The following is a 21,835-nucleotide window of genomic DNA, read 5'->3' as shown; positions in this document are numbered from 1 at the left end:
CCTAGTAATTTCCATTCTACTTGTGCTAAGCTACCTACAAAATTATGACTGCACACGCAAATACATGGGAAACAGATGATTTTTTTTTTTTCTTCTCTGGTTTTGCACAGAGATTTGTAATAGAAATGTTAAGGTTGCTAGGAATAGAGAGTGCATGTGTATGAAACACCAGAAGGAATAAGAAGAGAAAGGGGAAACAGATGGCAGGTTCAGATGACACCTAGCCTGTTGTGAAGATCCCAGCACATCTATACATGGTTTCTCAGTAACACCCAGTAAGTAGGAAAACAAAGGACAATCTAAAACAAAGGGTAGACTAGAGTCATTTAGAGATGATGACAGGAAGATAAGGAACTGTTGTGAAGCTCTTAGTCAAACACAAAGAGGAAAGACAACGAGCAAGTCTGCAATGCTGCCTAAAGGTTCTGGAGGTGGGACAGGAGGGAGACAAAAGACGGCAACCAGCATCAGATTACAATGCATATCAAAGAAACCAGCCCACGGTTGCCAACCATGTCAGCCAAATGTTAGTCTCTCTTTCTCCAGCACACTTCACACAAGAGGAGGGCAGTCATCCTCTGTAGAGACTACTTGTCCACAGTGTTCAGCTGTCTTAACCTTATTGGAAAAGATCTGTGTATTTTAAGGAAAACAATCTATCAACGCCTAATTCCAGAGACAGTAATTTGAATCTAAGCTTTTACATACACATGACTGACACCTCCCAAAGCTTAGTCCCAGTGGAACAAGTACTAAAAGCAGAATGTCACTGTCTGAAGGAAAATTAAATAAAACTATGTGTTTTCAAAACAGAAGGCTGTAACTGTAACTGGAGCAGCACAATAAGAAATAAAGCCCAGCTCTGAACACAGATAAAAGAAACTGTCCCAAATACAAAAACTTAGAGAATATGAAATAATTCTATGAGGCATTCATAGAGGTGTTTTTTTGTTTTTTTGTTTGTTTGTTTGTTTACTTGTGTTTTTTTTTTAAGAAATCATGCATTCAATCATTTATAAAAATATGCCACAGTGTCAGCAAAAATGAATATGGTTGGCCAACAACGTCTGATGTAGCATTTACCCTTCAATGAAAAACTTTCTTTAAACTGTTGCTTACTTGATAGATAACATTCCTCTGCACAAAGACTTTGTAGATTTGTTTTGTTTTTTTGTTTTTGTTTTAACACCATCTTCTGAAGCTGATTTCAAAAATTTCTATCAGAGTGAAAGACATTAAAAATCCTTCTAACAAAGGTTTGAATGCAATGTTTTTAAAAGTTTTACAGCAAGTGGCCAAAACTAATAGTCATCCTGTTTTTAGTAATTTAGTAATTAACTCTGCTGCATTTCCGTTTAGGCAAAAACTCTTGTTATGTAATAAATTGGTCTTAGGCAGATATCCGATGATAGAGTTCTGTCTGGGATTGTTTCCCTAAAGGATGCTAAACTAGGATTGCTTTGCAATAGTCCTCAGTTCTAAGTCAACTTCCCTGAAAATATATTGTACATAACACTAATTTCCCAGTTGCTATATAACTACCATTACAGTGGAAGCTGTTGATGGGTCTAAAGAAAACCTGCATCAGACAGTACTGTGAGAATGCCTCAGAATCAAAGTAACCTGAAAAAAACTGCATGCATACATTCCCCAAAAGCCCAATTACTCTGCAACATCAAAATCAAAATTAATTCTCTTATATATGTTGGCTGATTCACTGTTTTCAGGGTTAGAACCAAGACTCTAAATTAACCAGAAGCTTGGAACCAATCAAAAATAAAAGAAAATGTAAAGTACAAAAATGATATTGCAGGAAAGGGCATAGAACAGCAACAAATGAAGATCTTAGAGTTAAGTATCTATCAAAGCTCTAAAGATGTGGTGCAGTGAAGGAAAATTGCAAATTACTAAGATATTACAGCTGGATCTCAGAAACCAGAATTCATCTTCCTAAAATAGTTCTCTAAGACATGTTAAAAAAAAAAAAAATCACTAAGGAAATACAACACACTATCAGTCAGGTGCTGTGCTTAAATAAATATAGTAACAACGCAAGTCCACCACTAACAAAAATACTGAGAAGGCAGTGCAACTTGCATCTCTCTAGGTTACAGTCATTTTGCTTTTTCTGAAGTTTTTATGAATAAAACCATCTAATAGAAACTGAAAAACTACCCTCCCCACCAAGTCCTCAGTTTCTAAATGCATTGGTACCAATACAGATCTGTAGAGAAAAACTCCTTGCATATGCATTGTTCAAGGGTAAAAGCCTACTGCTCTATACACTTTGGAAATCACCTTGCTAATCTGTTGGGGCACTAAAAGATGAAAGCTGCACAGCACAAAGAAAAATTGCTAAATGGGATCCACTCCATTGCAAACATTCATTACAAGTAAGTTTTACATCCCATTGGCTTCTCTCCTTTTCTCTAATAACAAAGACCCGGGCATTTCAGAAGATAACATTTACAACACAACTAAAAAAGGGCTTCTGTTAGATATTTTACACAGGGGTATTATTACATTATCAAGCTCCTTACATCAATCTACCGGTGAGCAAGCTGCAGCCATGGAACTGCATACATGGGTGCCTCAGACTTCTCATGAAACTTAAATATATACTTTGGCTCACTAGATATATAATTTTAATGAGGAAAATATCCTTAATCCCATTTGCATAAAGTGTTCCCAAAAGATGTGTTATCATCGAATGCCAATTGACTGATAACTTCTAGGTAAATCTTAGTCTTCTAGGATAATTTGGAGAGGGTACTGTTTCTGAAAATTAAGATTGCAAAGCAATGTTTTTTTTTATTTTATTTTTTTCCTCCCAAGACTGAGGAGTCAAAGGGAAGAAGATAAATGAACTGGACTGAGTTCTTATTGAGTTATACATCACAACTGACCCTAAAAAGTGGATACCTCCACATGGATTTGGCAGTCTCAGGGTGAAGTGGTACGATCTGACTGAATTCATTTGGAAAGAGCATTGTGAAAAATACCGGTTAACAAGAAATCACTTTCAAAGGGAGCTTTCTCATTCACTATCTCTGTAGAGACATAAACATTATTTACAAGTCCAGATGGCAAAGTAATATAATATCCAAATATACAAGCAGTTACAGCCTGTATCCTTAATATGAAAACTACCCAATAACTTGTACATTTTTCTGCATAATAAATACTTTTTATAAGTACTCATAATAGTCACCTAGAATGTTATCTGCTGTATAAAAACACTATAAACACTAGATTAACAGAAAATGCAGTTCCTCACTTTATTTCAGGAGTTGTAGATCTGTTTGAAATTTTAATTTGTACTTTTTTATCCTCCATGTAAATCTCTGGTATTTCCCTTTTTTTTTTTTTTTTTTTTTTTAATTTTCATAACTAGTTGCTTTTTTTTTTTTTTTGGTTGGTTGGTTGACATCAGCACAATCCAAATCAATTGGAATATCAAGGGAAAAAGCAAGGTTAATGGGTGAGGATTTATTTCCAGCTGGTTACTGCAACAGATTAATATATCCCTGAAACTTGCATTTTTATTTAAGACTGCTAGAGCAGACATGTTAAAACTCACCAAATTACACACAACATTGTCACAAAACTGTTTGATAACCTTCTAAGTTCTATTCCTTTCCGTATACTTATCCACCTTAAATTCATGTGGAAATTGTTGATATCAGTAATAAGAGAACAAAATATAGATTAAAGCATTTTACCAAGTTTTTATACTACTCATAGTATGATAATAATAATGGAGGGGAAATGTCAAGTCTAAACCTAATAAATATTTTCCCTTTATCTAGTCCACTGATAAAGTTCCATAGTTAGTTATTAGCTTCTTATCATATCTCCATGGAGTCTTTGGTAAGTTATTTTTTGACATAAATGCTGACTGCAATGGCTATATACCTGCAATCATCCCACACAAGTCATTCTGTGTTCTGAATTATTGAACATACTGTTCTCATTACAAAGGATATGTCAGTAGTTTTAACTAAACAGAGCTTATCTTGAAAGGGAAGAAACATATTCAGAGCTGTGAATAAGAAAAATCCCAGTAAGGTAGGGCAAGAAGTCTACAAGTCTGCTCTCCAGCAGTAAAGGAAAGGCATCTCTAAACAATATACAGACTGCTGACCTCCTCCGGCATGAACTGAAGGAGGTTCCACACGTTTTCTTGGTAGGCTGTTTTACTAGTCTCACCATTTAATAGCATTTACTTCATTTATTCACATAATCTACAAATTATTTCTATTTTCTTCTGGTATTACTGGGGCATAGTGAAGTAATCTTTTTATTAGGGATTAAAAAAGGTTCTCTTTTTAAATGTATCATATCTAAATCATTTCACTGTTCTTGAAGTTTTCCAAACCAGATCTTTCATTTTCTTCTGGACATCCTTCACTTTGTTTATACAGTACTTCAAGGGCTTCAAAACTTCATACACTATTCAATTTGAGGGTTTCATTCACATCAAAGAATAATAAACTCCCATGTTTTACAGGAAAACCTCTTGCTACTTCACTTCAATGTAAAATATGTGATTTTAATTCTACACCAAAAAGAAATGTTTATTTGACCTTTTCTTGTTCTAGACATGTGGTTAACCATCTGTTACAAGCCCTAGGATCCTCCACTGCAGTAGCATGGATTAGCCAACTCATCATTTCTCCTTTTATTAATCATTTCATTTTTTCTTCTTAAGTTTGAACAATTATACATCACGTCTTCATTAAAAAAAAAAAAGCTTATTCCAGTATTTTCTGTGTTATTAAAAATATTCCTAATACAATGAAATCCAGAAATGTTCTAAGTATATGCTCTATTTTAGCAGCAAAAATGAACTTGAAAATGTTAGATAGAGCTGCACCAAAGAAAAACTTGCAGGTCCCTGCTAAATGCCCTTTCCAATTGAGAGAAAAAGTAGTTAGGGGAGTTGTGGAGGGGCCAGGAGACCAGCCAGTTGCACATATATTGCATAGTAGTTTCATCTGATGATTTCACTAGTTCATTTGCTGATGTCACATAGGATGGCATCAAAATCCTCATCAAGGTACGGTATTACAGGCTGCTTTCCCTTTCTTTCCTATTCACTAGAACATGATTTCAGAACACAGAAATTTTGGTTCCAACACAGAAATTTTGGTTTTTTTTGACCATGGGGCGCTTTACTTGGCACCCAGCCTGATGGCCGCAGACGGGTCCCTATCTCTAAGGGCAAAACGGATCCTAGCCCAGGAGCTGGCAGGGCTCAGTGAAAGGGCTTTAACCTAGGTAAGAAGGGAGATGGGGCTGAAATAAGGCTTGTTGGAGCTGTGCCAGAGGGAACAATGGCAAGGCCGGGGGAGAAGGCAATGGCCCAAATGAAGTGCAGCTACACTAAAGCACGCAGCATGGGTAACAAACAAGAGGAGCTGGAAGCCATCGTGCAGCAGGCAGGCTATGACGTGGTTGCCATCACGGAAACGTGGTGGGACCACTCTCATGACTGGAGTGCTGCAATGTCTGGCTATAGGCTCTTCAGAAGGGACAGGCAGCACAGAAGGGGTGGTGGTGTGGCTCTCTATATTAGTGTTTTGATGTTGTGGGACTTGAGGCTGGGAATGATAAGGTTGAGTCCCTATGGGTTAGGATCAGTGGGAAGGCCAACAAAGCAAGCATCCTGGTGGGGGTCTGTTATAGACCATCAAACCAGGATGAGGAGACGGATGGGGAGTTCTACAGGCAGCTGGCAGAAGCTGCGAAATCGTCAGCGCTCATTCTCGTGGGGGACTTCAACTTCCCAGACATACCCTGGAAGCACAACACAGCCCAGAGAAAGCAGTCTAGGAGGTTTCTGGAGAGCGTGGAAGATAGCTTCCTGATGCAGCTGGTTAGAGAGCCTACCAGGGGAGGTGCCCCGCTAGACCTTCTGTTCACAAACAGTGATGGACTGGTGGGAGATGTGGTGGTCGGGAACTGTCTTGGGCAGAGTGACCACAAAATAGTAGAGTTCTCTATTCTTGGCGAAGTCAGGAAGGGGACCAGTAAAATCGCTGTATTGGACTTCCGGAGGGCTGACTTTGAGCTGTTCAGGACACTGTTTGGCAGAGTCCCTTGGGAGGTGGTTCTGAAGGGCAGAGGAGTCCAGGAAGGCTGGGCAATCTTCAAGAAGGAAATCTTAATGGCTCAGGAGCGGTCTGTCCCCACGTGCCAAAGATGAGCCAGCACGGAAGACCAGTCTGGCTGAACAGAGAGTTTTGGCTTGAGCTTAGGAGAAAAAAGAGGGTTTATAATCTTTGGAAAAGAGGGCGGGCCACTCACAAGGACTATAAGGATGTTGCGAGGCTGTGCAGGGACAAAATTAGAAAGGCCAAAGCTCATCTGGTGCTCAATCTGGCTACTGCCGTTAAAGATAACAAAAAATGTTTTTATAAATACATCAACACCAAAAGGAGGACTAAGGAGAATCTCCATCCTTTACTGGATGCGGGGGGAAACTTAGTTACAAGAGATGAGGAAAAAGCTGAGGTGCTTAATGCCTTCTTTGCCTCAGTCTTTAGTGGCAAAACCAGTTGTTCTCTGGATGCCCAGTACCCTGAGCTGGTGGAAGGGGATGGGGAGCAGGATGTGGCCCTCACTATCCGCAAGGAAATGGTTGGCGACCTGCTACAGCAATTGGATGTATGCAAGTCGATGGGGCCGGATGGGATCCACCCGAGGGGACTGAGAGAACTGGCGGAAGAGCTGGCCAAGCCACTTTCCATCATTTATCGGCAGTCCTGGCTATCAGGGGAGGTCCCAGTCGACTGGCGGCTAGCAAACGTGACGCCCATATACAAGAAGGGCCGGAGGGTAGACCCGGGGAACTATAGGCCTGTTAGTTTGACGTCAGTGACAGGGAAGCTCATGGAGCAGATTATCTTGAGGGTCATCACGCAGCACTTGCAGGGCAACCAGGCGATCAGGCCCAGTCAGCATGGGTTTATGAAACACAGGTACTGCTTGACGAACCTGATCTCCTTCTATGACAGAGTGACACACTTAGTGGATGAGGGAAAGCTGTGGATGTGGTCTACCTTGACTTCAGTAAGGCTTTTGATACTGTTTCCCACAACATTCTCCTCAGGAAACTGGCTGCTCGGGGCTTGGACTGGCGTACGCTTCATTGGGTTAAAAACTGGCTGGATAGCCAGGCCCAAAGAGTTGTGGTGAATGGAGTCAAATCCAGTTGGAGGCCGGTCACTAGTGGTGTCCCCCAGGGCTCAGTACTGGGACCAGTCCTCTTCAATATCTTTATCGATGGTCTGGATGAGGGGATTCAGTGCACCTTCAGTAAGTCTGCAGACGACACCAAGTTAGGTGCGTGTGTTGATCTGCTCGAGGGAAGGAAGGCTCTGCAGGAGGATCTGGATAGGCTGGAGCGATGGGCTGAGGTCAACTGTATGAAGTTCAACAAGGCCAAGTGCCGGGTCCTGCACCTGGGGCACAACAACCCCAAGCAGAGCTACAGGCTGGGAGATGAGTGGCTGGAAAGCTGCCTGGCAGAGAAGAACCTGGGAGTACTGGTTGATAGTCGACTGAATATGAGCCAGCAGTGTGCTCAGGTGGCCAAGTAGGCCAACAGCATCCTGGTTTGTATAAGAAGCAGTGTGGCCAGCAGGTCTAGGGAAATGATTGTCCCCCTGTACTCAGCTCTGGTGGGGCCGCACCTCGAGTACTGTGTTCAGTTTTGGGCCCCTCGCTACAAGAAGGACATGGAGGTGCTTGAGAAAGTCCAGAGAAGGGCTACAAAGCTGGTAAGGGGTCTGGAGAACAAGGCTTACAAGGAGCGGCTGAGGGAGCTGGGATTGTTCAGCCTGGAAAAGAGGAGGCTCAGGAGCGACCTTATCACTCTCTATAGGTACTTTAAAGGAGGCTGTAGCGAGGTAGGGGTTGGTCTATTCTTCCACGTGCCTGGTGACAGGATGAGGGGGAATGGGCTAAAGTTGCGCCAGGGGAGGTTTAGGTTGGATATTAGGAAGAACTTCTTTACGGAAAGGGTTGTTAGGCATTGGAATGGGCTGCCCAGGGAAGTGGTTGAGTCACCATCCCTGGAGGTCTTTAAGAGACGTTTAGATGTAGAGCTTAGTGATATGGTTTAGTGTAGGACTTGTTAGTGTTAGGACAGAGGTTGGACTAGGTGATCTTGGAGGTCTCTTCCAACCTAGACGATTCTGTGATTCTGTGATTCTGTGATTTTCCACTGAAGAAAGTAAATGGATTGGTTTGACACAATTTGTTCTCATCAAATTCATCTGGTTTCTTTCTTCTTATTTAATTATCCTCTAGGTCTTATAAATTGATTCATAATTCATTTAGAATTCCCCCAGTACTGCCTATTGTGCTCATTTTTTCCTCACCCTTAAACTACATTTGCTATATACTGTTTGTTCTGTTTCAGTCCCTTAGGATCTAACCTGTCCTCTATCATTTCTCAAAAGTAATTAATGATTCAAAAAGTGCCTCTTTTTTTTTTTTTCAAGCCCTTGAGGGAAAAAAAAAAAAAAAAAAAGATATTTTAGAGTTTGCAAATTAAAAAACATCCTAGTTAATAAAATGCTCTTAAACCCACTGTTTCCTTCCTGCTCTGTGCTTATATTAAAAACTAATGTATTAGTATTAGATATCCAGTTACAAAGTATCTCTGTTCTGAAAGCCAAAATAAAAGGTTTAATGTCATCATTCACTCTTCCAGTTTGAAGAGACATTATACTTTCCTTTATTTCTCCGCTTTTTCCAAGACTGTTAGAACATTTTCATCTTCCTTGTCTGTTAGGCATTTTACAGGCTAGCCTGCTTTCCTATACTATCTGTTTGCTTATACCATCTGTTTATTGTTGTCCTTAGCCATTCTTCCACCCCTCTTTCAAATACAACCCTGATGCAGAAAAATTATCCTTGAACACATCAGAAGTAATGGAAGCACCTTTTCGATCATTAGTGATTACATTAGAGAAATGGTGGAGGAAAGTAAGCTGCCAGGAATTCAAAAAGAACACACAAAATATATAACTGAGAAAAAAAGTACCATAGGCAGCACTAGGGAAATACTAAGCAAAACCTCTTCATATGCTTCATATCCCATCTTCTGCACCAGGATAGCTTGCTACTGTTTTTTTTTGTTGTTGTTGTTGTTTGTTTGTTTTTTGTTTTGTTTGTTTGTTTGTTTTAACACAGTCCGTTTTCTCATAACTTATTTACAGAAAGTATGAAGCTTTATTACTTTGATGATTTTCCTAACAGACCCAGTTTGCCTTTTCCCAAAGACTGATTTTTCCTCAGTTTTTTAACTTTACTCTGCTACTCTATTCCTTTCTGTAGAGTTGTAAGTGTTGTTAATTCATGAACACTTCCAATGAATTAATAGGTCACTTCAAATTCTCCAAGCATTCTCCCTATGGAGAAAGAACATAATCTAAAATAGTCACATTCACAACTTCCTTCACCTTCTGAAACTAAAGAAAAGCTGTCAGTGTGGCTTCACAATGCCATTCAGACTTGCTGTGACCTGTCTTGCTGTTTTTCCTCAGTAACTGAAGTCTATTATTATCATGAGCTTCTCTTCTTTGGATACCTATTTAAATTTCTCAGAAACAGATTTTTGACAAATAGGTGAAGTTTCTGATCTTCTCATTCTTAATCAATGACATTGTGTACTTGAATAAGCTTAAAAAACACAGGGAAAGATCTTGATGAACCATTCAATACATCAAGTGGAGACACACTGCCAGAACAGCCAGATTTTTCCATCTTTACTCATGCTGATAGTACTTTAATTCATAAGTAATTACACCAATTTAGTTAATTACTCCAAGTTTAAGTGTAAATAATACCTGAAATAAAACTTTGGCTGAAATAATGGGTACAAAATTAGTGGAATAACACTTGACTCCACATTTCTTAATTAAACAGTTCTCTCTCTAGCTGCAGTTGTATGATTCACAGTCAGAGACTGGAAAATCCTCCTAATGATTTTTTTCATGTCCAATGAGAAATTTAAACTGGCTTGATTAAGTATCTTTAATAAAATACAAGTCTAGGGTGCAAACATATGCAGATAAGGCAAACTAAGTTGGATAACTACTGCTACCTACATAAAAGTACGCAACAGTGCAGTTAGTAAACATGAATACAGTATAATGTTTAATTAACAGTTTTAATAGGGGAATACTAACTTAAACAAGCGAATTCAAAGATAGCTTTTTCTTCCGTATGACTTTCATAAAAATAAAAAGTAAGAAAATAGAGATCAGCTAGGGACAGGAATGACATATAATCAGATATACGGGAGACATTTATGCCCTTCACTATCCAATTTCTACTAGATATTTTATACCAAATAGAAAAGAAATAGAACATTCTCAAGAATGTTCATCTAAAATGGCAAATGAATTCTGAAGTGCTCATTTCTCTTCACTTCCTATAAAGGAGTCTAAGCTAGTTTTAGTGCAGATATATACAGAAAAGACCTCTAAATTATGATGAAGTTAATCCTCTGCTAAGTAGTGGCTCTGTTGTTGCCCTCCTCAAAACTCTCACATAACTGGAATAATTGTTTCAGCTGCAGAAGAATAATTTCAATTGCAGACATGACATAAAACAATATCTGTTTAAGTAGAAGTCCATGTAACTTGAAGGAGCTCCTGGCAAAACAGAAAAAGTATGTATACAGAATGTGGAAAAAGGGACAGGCCACTTGGGAGCAATATAGGAATATTGTCAGTGTATGCAGGGCTGCAATGAGGAAGGCTAAGGCCCATTTGGAATTAAATCTGGCAAGGGATGTCAAGGACAAAAAGAGAGGCTTCTTCAAACACGTAGCAAAAGAAAGGCTAGTGAAAATGTGGGCCTACTGCTGAATGGTGTGAGTGCCCTGGTGATGACTGATATAGAGAAAGAAGAGTTACTGAATGTCTTTGTTGCTTCAGCTTCTACTGCTAGGGACATCCCTCAGGAATCCCAGACCCTGGAGACAAGAGAGAAAGTCTGGAGAAAGGAAGACTTTCCCTTGGTCAAGAAGGATCAGGTTAGAGATCATTTAGCCAAACCTAACACCCACAAATCCAGGGGCTCCAATGGGATACACCCACGAGTTCTGAGGGAGCTTGTGGACATTATATCTAGGCCACTCTTGACCACCTCTGAAAGGTCCTAGACAAAAAAAAAAAAAAAGTGCCTGAGGAAAGAAGAAAGCCAGTGTCACTCTAATCTTCAAAAAGGGCAAGAAAAGGGACCTAGGAAACTACAGGGCAGTCAGCCTCACCTCCATTCCTGGAAAGGTGATGGAACAGCTCATCCTGGAGGTCATCCCTAAGCACACAGAGGATAAAAAAGATGATCAGGAGTAGTAAGCATGCATTCACCAAGGGGAAGTTGTGCTTAACCTATCTGATGGCCTTCTATGATGGAATAACTGGCTAGGTAGATGAGGGGAGAGCAGTGGATGTTGTCTACTTTGACTTCAGTAAGGCTTTTTCACACTGTCTCCCACAACATCCTCAAAGGTAAGTTCAGGAATTGTGGTTTAGATGAGCGGACAGTGAGGTGGATTGAGAACTGGATGGATGACATAGCTCATAGGGCTGTGATCAGCAACACAGTTTACTTGGAGGCCTGGAGCTAGCAGTGTCCCCCAGAGGTCAGCACTGAGTCCAGTCTTGTTCAACTTGTTCATCAATGACCTGGATGAAGGGACAGAGTGAACCCTCAGCAAGTGTGCTGATGATACGAAACTGGCAGGAGTAGCTGATACACCAGAGAGATGTGCTTCCATCCAGAAAGACCTGAACAGGCTGGAGAGTTGGGTGGACAGGAACCTCATTAAGTTCAACAAAAGCAAGTGAAGGGTCCTGCACCTAGGGGGGAATAACCCCACGCACCAGCACAAGTTGGGGGCTGCCTTGTTGGAAAGAAGATCAGCAGAGAAGGACCTGGGAGTCCTGGCTGACAAGTTAACCATGAGTCAGCAATTTGCTCTTGTGGCCAAGCAGGCCAGTAACGGTATTCTGGGGTACACAGGGGCAAGGGTTGTCAGCAAGTCAAAGGAGGTTATCCACTGCATCTACTCAGTCATGATGAGACCACACCTGGAGTACTGTGTCCAGTTCTGGGCTCCCCACTACAAGAGAGACATTGAGCTCCTGGGGAGGGTCCTGTAGAGGGCTACTAAGGGCTACTAAGATGATTAGGGGACTGAAGAATCTCTCTTATGAGTGGCTGGAAAGCTGTGCAGAGGAAAAGAATCTGGGCGTGTTGGTCAATGCTTGCCTGAACATGATCCAGCAGTGTGCCCAGGTGGCCAAGAAGGCCAATGACATCCTGGCTTGTATCAGGAATAGTATAGCCAGCAGGACCAGGGAGGGGATCATTCCCCTGTACTCAGCTCTGGTGAGGCCACACCTCGAGTACTGTGTTCAGCTTTGGGCCCCTTGGTACAAGAAGGACATCGAGGCCCTGGAAGGTGTCCAGAGAAGGGCTACGAAGCTGGTGAAGGGCCTGGAACACAAGTCCTATGAGGAGCGGCTAAGGGAACTGGGGTTGTTTAGTCTGAAAAAGAGGAGGTTCAGGGGAGACCTTATTGCTCTCTACAACTACCCAAAAGGAAGTGGTGGGGAGCTGGGAGTTGGCCTCTTCTCACAGGTAACTTATGATAAGACAAGAGGGAATGGCCTCAAGTTGCACCAAGTGAGGTTTAGTTTGGAAATTAGGAGAAATTTATTCTCAGAAAGAGTAGTCAGGCATTGGAACGGCTTGCCCAGGGAGGTGGTGGAGTCACTGTCCCTAGGGGTGTTTAAGGACAGGTTGGATATGATGCTTAGGGACATGGCTTAGTGAGTGACATTGGTGGCAGGGGGACGTTTGGACCAGATGATCTTGGAGGTCTTTTCCAACCTTGATGATTCTATGATTCTATAAAAGGCTGAAAGAGATGGGCCTGTTTAGCCTGGAGAAGACTGAGAGGGGATCTTATCAATGTATACAAATATCTTAAGGGAGGGTGTCAAGAGGATGGGATCAGACTCTTTTCAGTGGTGCCCAGCAACAGGATAAAAGTCAATGGGCATGAATTGAAATGCAGGAAGTTCCATCTGAATATGAGGAGAAGCTTCTTTACTGTGAGGGTGACAGAGCATTGGCACTGGTTGCCTGGAGAAGTTGTGGAGTCTCCTCTGGAGACATTCAAAGCCTGCTTGGACGCAATCCTGTACAATGTGCTCTAGGTGACCTTGCTTGAGCAGGGGGGTTGGACCAAATAGCCTCCAGAGGTCCCTTTAAACCTCAACCACTCTGTGACTCTGTAAGCCTTGAGTGTAAAGAGTCCCAGTGAGTGAGCAGCACTGACATCTGAAGTAAAAGGCTGAGCTGAACATGTCAGTAAAGGCATCTGATTGAGAAAGAGAAAAAAGGAAAAAAAAAAAATTGTCAACCTTATGAGTCATGCAGGACACTTCGTGTGAAGCTAGATGTCTATATCAAGTCTAACCAGGACAGTCTGCAGTTTCCTGAAGTGTCTGTTAACTCTACCAAAGGGGTTGTGCCATCCCTTGGAGTATGAAGATGACACACCTATATCCTGTGTCCTATTTCCTAGCAAACATTTCACCATAATCAGCCTAGATTATTTCAGCGTAACCCTTGTAACAGAGATGCCAAGTACTATGTTCAAGTAGCTTTACTATTAGTATGCACCACAGAGACCCAAACTCCCTGCTACAGCAACTTTAAAGCCCAGTTTTCTGCCACTGCAAGATGTTAAACTGCATAAAACAGGATAATTTGATCTGCATATAGAGTAAACTCAGTGCATTCATAAACTGCATGTGTACAGCTCCAACTGAACTACACTTGCATCTGAAGCTTTTGCTCACACACAGCAGGCAGTAAGTCTTTGCTTTTTGGACATTTAACAGTGGTCAACGTCCATCTTTCAGTTGTCTTCTTGCCTGTGGACCTAAATGAAGGCTAGGATCTATCCCGACCAAGAGTGCTAGCAATGACAACCCAACCCTGTATGGCATTGTTGGCAGGGGAAAATCCCTAGTAAATGTATATACATCATCAAGAGAAACCACAGGTATCCCAGGAAAGTTGGAAGCTACCTTCCCAGGCTCTTCACAAAAGGAGAAAACTGGGTGAAATATTTGGGGCTAGAAATAGCCTATGGACAGACAGCTGGTCCTCCCTGTTCTCTACATGCAGTAATATATTAAAGCAATTTTAATGAGCCATCCATCTGTTCAAGGCACTGTGTTACATATAAGAAACACCTATTACAAGATGTTAATTGGATCCCAGAGGTTAGTAGGGTTAAACCTATGTGAATAAAGGATTAAACAAAGACGACAACAGAGAGAAACTCTCTGTACCTGAACAGGTCTGAGAACAAAAACCTTGTGATTGCATTTCAAACATATTATCAGTCTTCATATTTTATTAGTTTTAAGCTAGGGCAGAGAATAATAGTGGGATGTTTTTATGGCAAATCTAATTAATCAGCAACATCATTTTGGAGACTCCTCATGTTCATTTTCAACTGTTCTCATCTTTTTGAGACATTTTTAGCTATTTTCTTCATTAAGCACTGGAATGTAGAACTAAAAACAAAATAATAATAAAAAATTAAATCCCTAGTTCTTGTGTGCAGCTAACAGCTTAAGAGAAATTAACCTCAGTTTGATATTTCAACTCCCTCACATTATAATTACAGAGTACTTCATGAGGGCACTTTCCAGGAGTTAGTGTAAATGTTAAAGGAAAGAATGCTACTTAGTCTGTGAGGAGTTCTATTTTTTGTAACCCTTGCTAAGCTACGGAGAATACAAATTGATGTTTTACTAATAGCTAATAAAAAAGGCTGACAACATTGAACAAAGTGTTCTCCATAATCATTTAAAAATAATGTAATGTCAAGTCATGCAATATATGCCTGTTTTTTCCTACCCCATGGTACTTATTTCCCTCCAGCTTTCTATTTTTATATCTGCCTCCTCATTTCTGTAACCTTTTAAATTGCTTTGAAAACAACAGGTTTGGCAAACACATATACTTCAAAGCCAGACCCTACATCATTTACTGTGTTTATAAATCGCCTGGTAAACACCTGCAATGGATTTTCCACTGCCTTGTCAGTCTGACCACAAAAAAATGAAAGGTGTTTGATTCAGACAGAAAATGACCATACCAGTAGATTTAGTACATCAGGTACATCAGAACCAGAATCTGAGCAACCGTGTGTGTGTGCGTGTGTGTGTATATATATATATATATATACACACACGCACACACACACACACACAAACCCATATGAATAATATGAAAAAGCCACTGTACTGACAGTGTCAGACAGACTGGACAGATGATTATGGAAAACTAACAGCAATTTGACATGACAGACTTGACAGTTTCCAAACTACTGTAAGAAGGGAAAACAGTGACAGAAAGCATATGGAGATCAAAGTCAGAATATATATATATGTTATATACATATAAAAGAATATATACCAGCAACACTTCAGAGAGCCTTGTGTGAAGAAAACTGCATAGGCCAATATAAAACTTTGAACTAGCTATCAAAAGTAAAAAAAAAACTTGTTTTCAGTCCTGGGCAGCAGGACTTAGAAGAGATGATATTCAGAGCATAAAGGAGTGAGCTAATCCTCATTAAGGGTACACTCAAATGAGGGGCAAGGGAGCAAAGCAATTGCCGGAGAATTTATAAATATCTTCCATAGGTTAATGAAGCTATTGAAAGTTACATGGCAAAAACAAAGTCTAAGTCAAACCTTTTTATTTTTTAAGGTCCTACCTAGAAGAACATTATTATTCAGAGTCATTTGAAGAATAGTGGGGTTATTTAAGTAAATATTTCCTTACAATTCATACATACAGAAAACAGTTGTGCATTATATATGAAAGAACACAGTCATGAACTAAGCTGTTTGATATTTCTGACAGCTATCAACTTTCATTGATACAAACAAATGTTAAAACTGGATTTCAGCATATGAAAAATAACTCAGTCCATAGTATGGCACGTCATCATATTGACACCACATGATCAATTATATTGCAGAGATCACTGAATTAGCAGAGAAGCAAGAGTATAGTGTTTTTAACGATTCAGAGAGACATTTGTAAGAATCTGTATTCAAATTAATTATCCCTTTAAGAGGTAATAGCGCTTCTGACACATTGGACAGTAGGTGTTTTGTTAGTAAGCTTGGAACCAAGTGTCCTCAACACATGATACCAACAATTTCAACAGGCAAAAATAAAAGATACATAGAAAACAAGAAGCTTAAGTACTTTTCACCTGCTACTTTATGCTACATTCAAAGCATGATTAAAGTGCAGACTGTGTTTTTTAGCCTTAGCTAAATTCTACCTTATAGTAAGAGGTATACTAAGAGATTTTCAAATAAAGCACTGCATTTTCAATAAATTTAAACAGCATAAATTTAAACAGCATAAATTTAGAATCCTATAAATTCTGACTACTGACAGATTATTCAGAGTAACAAGAAAAAAGAAAACCAAGACCAGATAAGGGACATTAGTGCAGTATTCCTGCACATACACCTAACAGACATAAATACACTCTTTCAGTTTTACTAATAAGGAAAGTCTGATAGCAGCTAACATCCTAATTGTTGGACTTTGCTCAAGGCCTGAATTCTGAAAAACTGATTGCTCACCTTAGCCTTTCTCCCACAAGAGTTCTATGCTTAGAACACTAGCCCAGAGGCTAGCATGAGTTGGTGGATTTTACACATAATCCAGCCTCCTCCATTTCTTCTGTTTCTAAGGCTAGAGGTGTGGGCCGTTATTGCTATGTTTAGAATAAAGCAGACAACTTCTAGCGTCTTCCAAACACAGAAGCTAACACACAGACCAGAAGACTTAGCTCCCTCTCTTCCCATTCTCCCTTACCCCACACTTGCAGGTAGATGACAGCAGAGAAGCTCAAGATAAACACAATTATCCATCCAGCAGGAATTAGGTTTCAGCCTTAAAGCTTGGTTGGAATACAGTTCAGTAGATTACCATCTAAACAGATGAGCGTTACTAGGAGAAAACCCCATAAAGACCACCTAAATTCCAGTAGTTGGGTTGGTTTGTTTTAGCCTCCAGAATATCCTTACTAAGGAAAGTCTGTACTGCATTAATTTATTTTCCTCATATTAGCAGAGCACAAAATTTTCCTTACTAGATATTGTGTTATTTTATGCTCTTAGAAACTCACATTAGTAATTTGTCTCATTTTACCAGGTGTTACAGAGAGAGCAGAATCCAACCATATAGCTTACTGGGCTTTCAAACCCATTCATTATCGTATATTTAAAGTTTTTACATTCTAATCACTCTTCTCTGAATGGGAATGACTAAAGGGGCACACCCAAAATCTGGCATGGTTAACAGCCACTGCAGAGATAAGGTAGGTGTTAAATACTTAAAGAGAAGATAGCAGAAAACACCTATAAGGCTCTAGATGCAAAGATAAATACAGAGAATGGTGAGAAATGACGGAAGTGTTTGTTTGCTTTTTTTTGTGTGTGTGTTTGTTTCAAAATGAAAGCTATCTGATCATCCTCTACTCTGGATATTTTGTGTGCCTTGCCTAAATATGTCCTGCACCTGAGGGCAAGAAAGAAGGTATGTGAACCACAGACAACCTCTGTGTGTAATCAGCTTGAACATTTTTTTCCTATTGTCCATAAGGTCTCTTCAAACTTCCTTGAGGCCTGACAGCAAATACAGGGAAGTTGAAATGCACACATTGGTGCTTGCATTGCTTCAATGGATGAATGAACACACGTTCCATATCCTTTCAGTCACCTTTGAAAAGTCACTTCAAAAACGTGAGAAAAAAACCTTCACTAATGGCAGAGTTGGACTCAATGATTCTCTGTTTCCCTACCATTTTTAAGTTTCACACCAGTGTGAATGGAACAGCCAGCCTCTGTGGAGAAAGCAGTCACCATTCCCCATTTACCTACAAAGATTTGGTGTCTCTGAATGCTCACATGCAGACCACACTATTAAAACATATTTTGGATGGCTATAAGTCAAAACAAATGCACTGGTTATATTTTTTCTAGTTTGTCATTTATGAAAACATTCATACATCTAATTGCTTACATGGCATCCTCCATAGCCATTCAACAGTACTGTCTTTTGCTGCTGGGCACATCAGAGTTTAACCGGTGTGGATACTCACCTGCAAAGTGGCTTCCTACCAAACAATGCTAATAAATCTTCAGAGTTTTGATCTGACATCACATTTCTCTAACAGGAAAAAAAAATGCTCCAAGGTGTTAGATGTAAAAGTCTTATGCATTACAAAATCTACAGCAAGCTTTGCAATATGGTAATACAGTTAGTTTGTTTTCTTCCCTCTGTGATCTGCTCTTCACATATTGTCTTGCATTCTAGAGGCAATCGTAGTAGCAAAAGAACTCATTTTTGCCCACTGGCACAAAGCAGGAATGGAAACACATTTTGCTTTGTTCTTCTTCTGAAAGCAATTTATTCCTCTACCACAAATTCACAGCTGAATTTCTCTCTTTTATTCATAACAGGACCACACCAGCAAATGGCAGAAAATGGCATGGTTCCATGAAGCTTGATTAAAAGATGGACTAAATTTATCATTAAGCTCTTGATGCAAAAAATGCAAAAACATAGGAAAAATGTGGAGAAGCCTCTGAGTCAGGCCTAACATACAGTTTTGGTGTATCTTCTGGAGCAGTTTGGATGCTTCAGTAATACAACACCAGTTTAATTTATTAAACATGAATACGTCAGTTTTCATATTACATGCTAATAATAGAGGAAAAAGCAAGACTAAACAAACCTAAACAAACAGTAATAAATTAACCAGGAGTTCAGAAAATATTTGGTGAATTTCTTAAATAAAGTATGAAATATTACATACTATTTCTATACCAACAATCTATCAGCCACAACAATAACTGATACATCATGTACCACATTCCACTTGGGCCCTGTTTCACAAGTATAACTCTCTCATGGGATCAAAACCACTCACTTTCCTATTGGTCTTAAACTGTAATTTGCTGCATGCATATTTTTAATCTGGATTTTTATGGAATGCAGCAAAACGGTTTTCACAAATGACAAATTTTCTAAGATGCCACCTGAACAAAACATTTTTGCTTTATCAAGAATATCAAAAGGTGTTCTTACCACGTGCCTTAATAATTTTTGTCCTAATGTAGTCATTGACCATGTAAAACATCAGTTAGGAGGATAAAAAAAAAAGGGTCTTCATATCTTTACCAAATGCACTGTCACATTTCAGTACTCCTCTGTAGGAGACAACTTCTCTGTCCATCACAGACACTCCTTCCACATCTGTCTCTTTCTCTCCACAAAATTGCAAGGTATCTGAGAAGTTGAATAAGGCAAGCACTACTCTTTAGAAATAACTCATACTGAATTTTACAAATACCTTCTCTGCATACTATATAATGCATACTACCGAAAAATAACTTTCACCATGCAAAGGTAGGTCACAAGTGTATGATGAAAGTACATTTAACACACATGGGATGAAATAGTTAAGCTATCAAGGCAAAGCTAGTTGGTCATATTCCCTTTCCCAGTGAACAGATATCTTCAGGTGTAATTCAATGTCTAAAAGATGCTGGATAAAACTCACATCAGCACCCTTTTATTCCTGCACTGATATAAAGCAAGCCTTGGACAGCTTGCTTAGACTACCTTTTTAGATATCCAAGGTGTATGTTCCTACTTTTTGTGACTCTACCTTCTTCACCTCAGAGTACTGTGTGCAGTTCTGGGCACCACAGTACAAAAAGGACATTAAACTCTTGGAGAGTGTCCAGAGGCGGACGACGAAGATGGTGAAGGGCCTAGAAGGGAAGACATATGAGGAGCAGCTGAGGTCCCTGGGCCTGTTCAGCCTGGAGAAGAGGAGGCTGAGGGGGGACCTCATCGCAGTCTACAACTTCCTCGCGAGGGGGAGTGGAGAGGCAGGTGACCTATTCTCCATTATCACCAGTGATAGGACCTGCGGGAACGCTGTTAAGCTGAGGCAGGGGAAGTTTAGGCTAGACATGAGGAAGAGATTCTTCACCGAGAGGGTGGTTGCACACTGGAACAGGCTCCCCAGTGAAGTAGTCACTGCACCGAGCCTGTCTGAATTTAAGAAGAGATTGGACTGTGCACTTAGTCACATGGCCTAAAATTTTGGGCAGACCTGTGCGGTGGCAGGAGTTGGACTTGATGATCTTTATGGGTCCCTTCCAACTCGGGATATTCTATGATTCTATGATTCTTTATGTGTCTTTTTGCTATGTTCAAGATCCAGCCCTATTCCTATTAGCCTAAATCATTCTAGACCTATAATTCAGTGATAGCACGTCTGCAGACTATAGGTCTTCCTTCCTCTCACCTTCCTCTCCCAAAGTGCCAATTAAGACATCTGAAAGATAAACTGCTGAGACAAATCACCTCTAGTGCATATAAACAACATTAACATTTTGTGTTTCCCGCTGAAGCAGAATATTCATTTAAATGAACTAGGAAATATTCATGTAAATATGCTGAATATTCATTGAAATATGAAATATTAAAATAATATTCTGACCACATTATTTTAGAATACTAACACAGAAGACTTTTTAAAACTTTTTAAAATAAAGTTTAATAGAAAGGAAGTTTCCACTGGCAGGAAGTTACAAGGAGTTTAATAGTAAAGTCATTTATCAGTGTCTGTGTTCCTAAACTGTTCCTTCCCGCACTTGCTCAAATAAAAAGTGGAATTAAATGTAGAATTGTTTCTGTGCCACTCTTGTTATTAGAAGTTGAGATTGGTATCTCAAAATGAGAAACCTCTCTATTACTTCATGACCTGGCTGAAAGCTTTCAAGGAACATTTTACCCTCTTTAGAAGAAATGAATCTTTTAGCTGAATGTGCATCTTTTAACATTCTTTAAGAGTTGCCTTCTTTTCCAGTACATCTAGTTATCAACTTTTAAATCTTGTCCATCAAGTCTGGTATTGCAGCTCGCAAAAGTTTTGTTCAAATAGTTACAGAAAATGTGTGTACTTCTGAATGTTTGAAGTGTACATTTATGAATGTTTCTGTGCTGTTGATATTTGTAAGAATACCACTATCTTTTTAAAAAGTCAGTGATGCTTAGGCTGGTTTTGTTTTTCAGGCAAAACAGAAGCAAATCTTAGACTATCTAAGTGAACAGTGAAACAATGCTCATTTTATAACTTTTATATCATACATTTATTTATTTGAGAGAGCACTTCAAACTCTTGTACTTATAAAAGCTGATAACACAACACAGATAAAGCCTATGAAGGAGTTAATTATACACTTGACAAGCACTGTTAGTTCTACAGTAAAACGCTTCAAATAATGGGAAAGTTTAACAAGAAGACAGGAATCAATAGATTTCCTCAGAGACTAGAAAAGACACTTACAGGGATGAGCTGTTAAGAGCTCCTTCACGGATTCCCACTGTTGCTCTCTCGATATTTTCATTTCCCCTCATTTCTCTCACTAGAGAATTAACTGTATTGCTCTCATTCCTCTGTGGAATGATTGTTGTCCTTGCACATCCTTGTAAAGCAGAAAACATGGTTCTCACTGCTACACAAAGCAATACCTCCATTCAAGCTTCATTACTAGCTCAAAATTTAAGCCAAATTTATCAGCATATTAGCCAAGGTTAATGAACAGTTCTGGGCTCATTTACAGTTTGTGTGTCAGTGAGAAAGGCATGCAAAGACCCAAGAGGAAGCTTGACT

Source organism: Anser brachyrhynchus (genome assembly GCF_964034855.1).
Source record: "Anser brachyrhynchus genome assembly, chromosome: 2".
Classification (NCBI taxonomy): domain Eukaryota; kingdom Metazoa; phylum Chordata; class Aves; order Anseriformes; family Anatidae; genus Anser; species Anser brachyrhynchus.
This window is presented reverse-complemented; position numbering follows the sequence as displayed.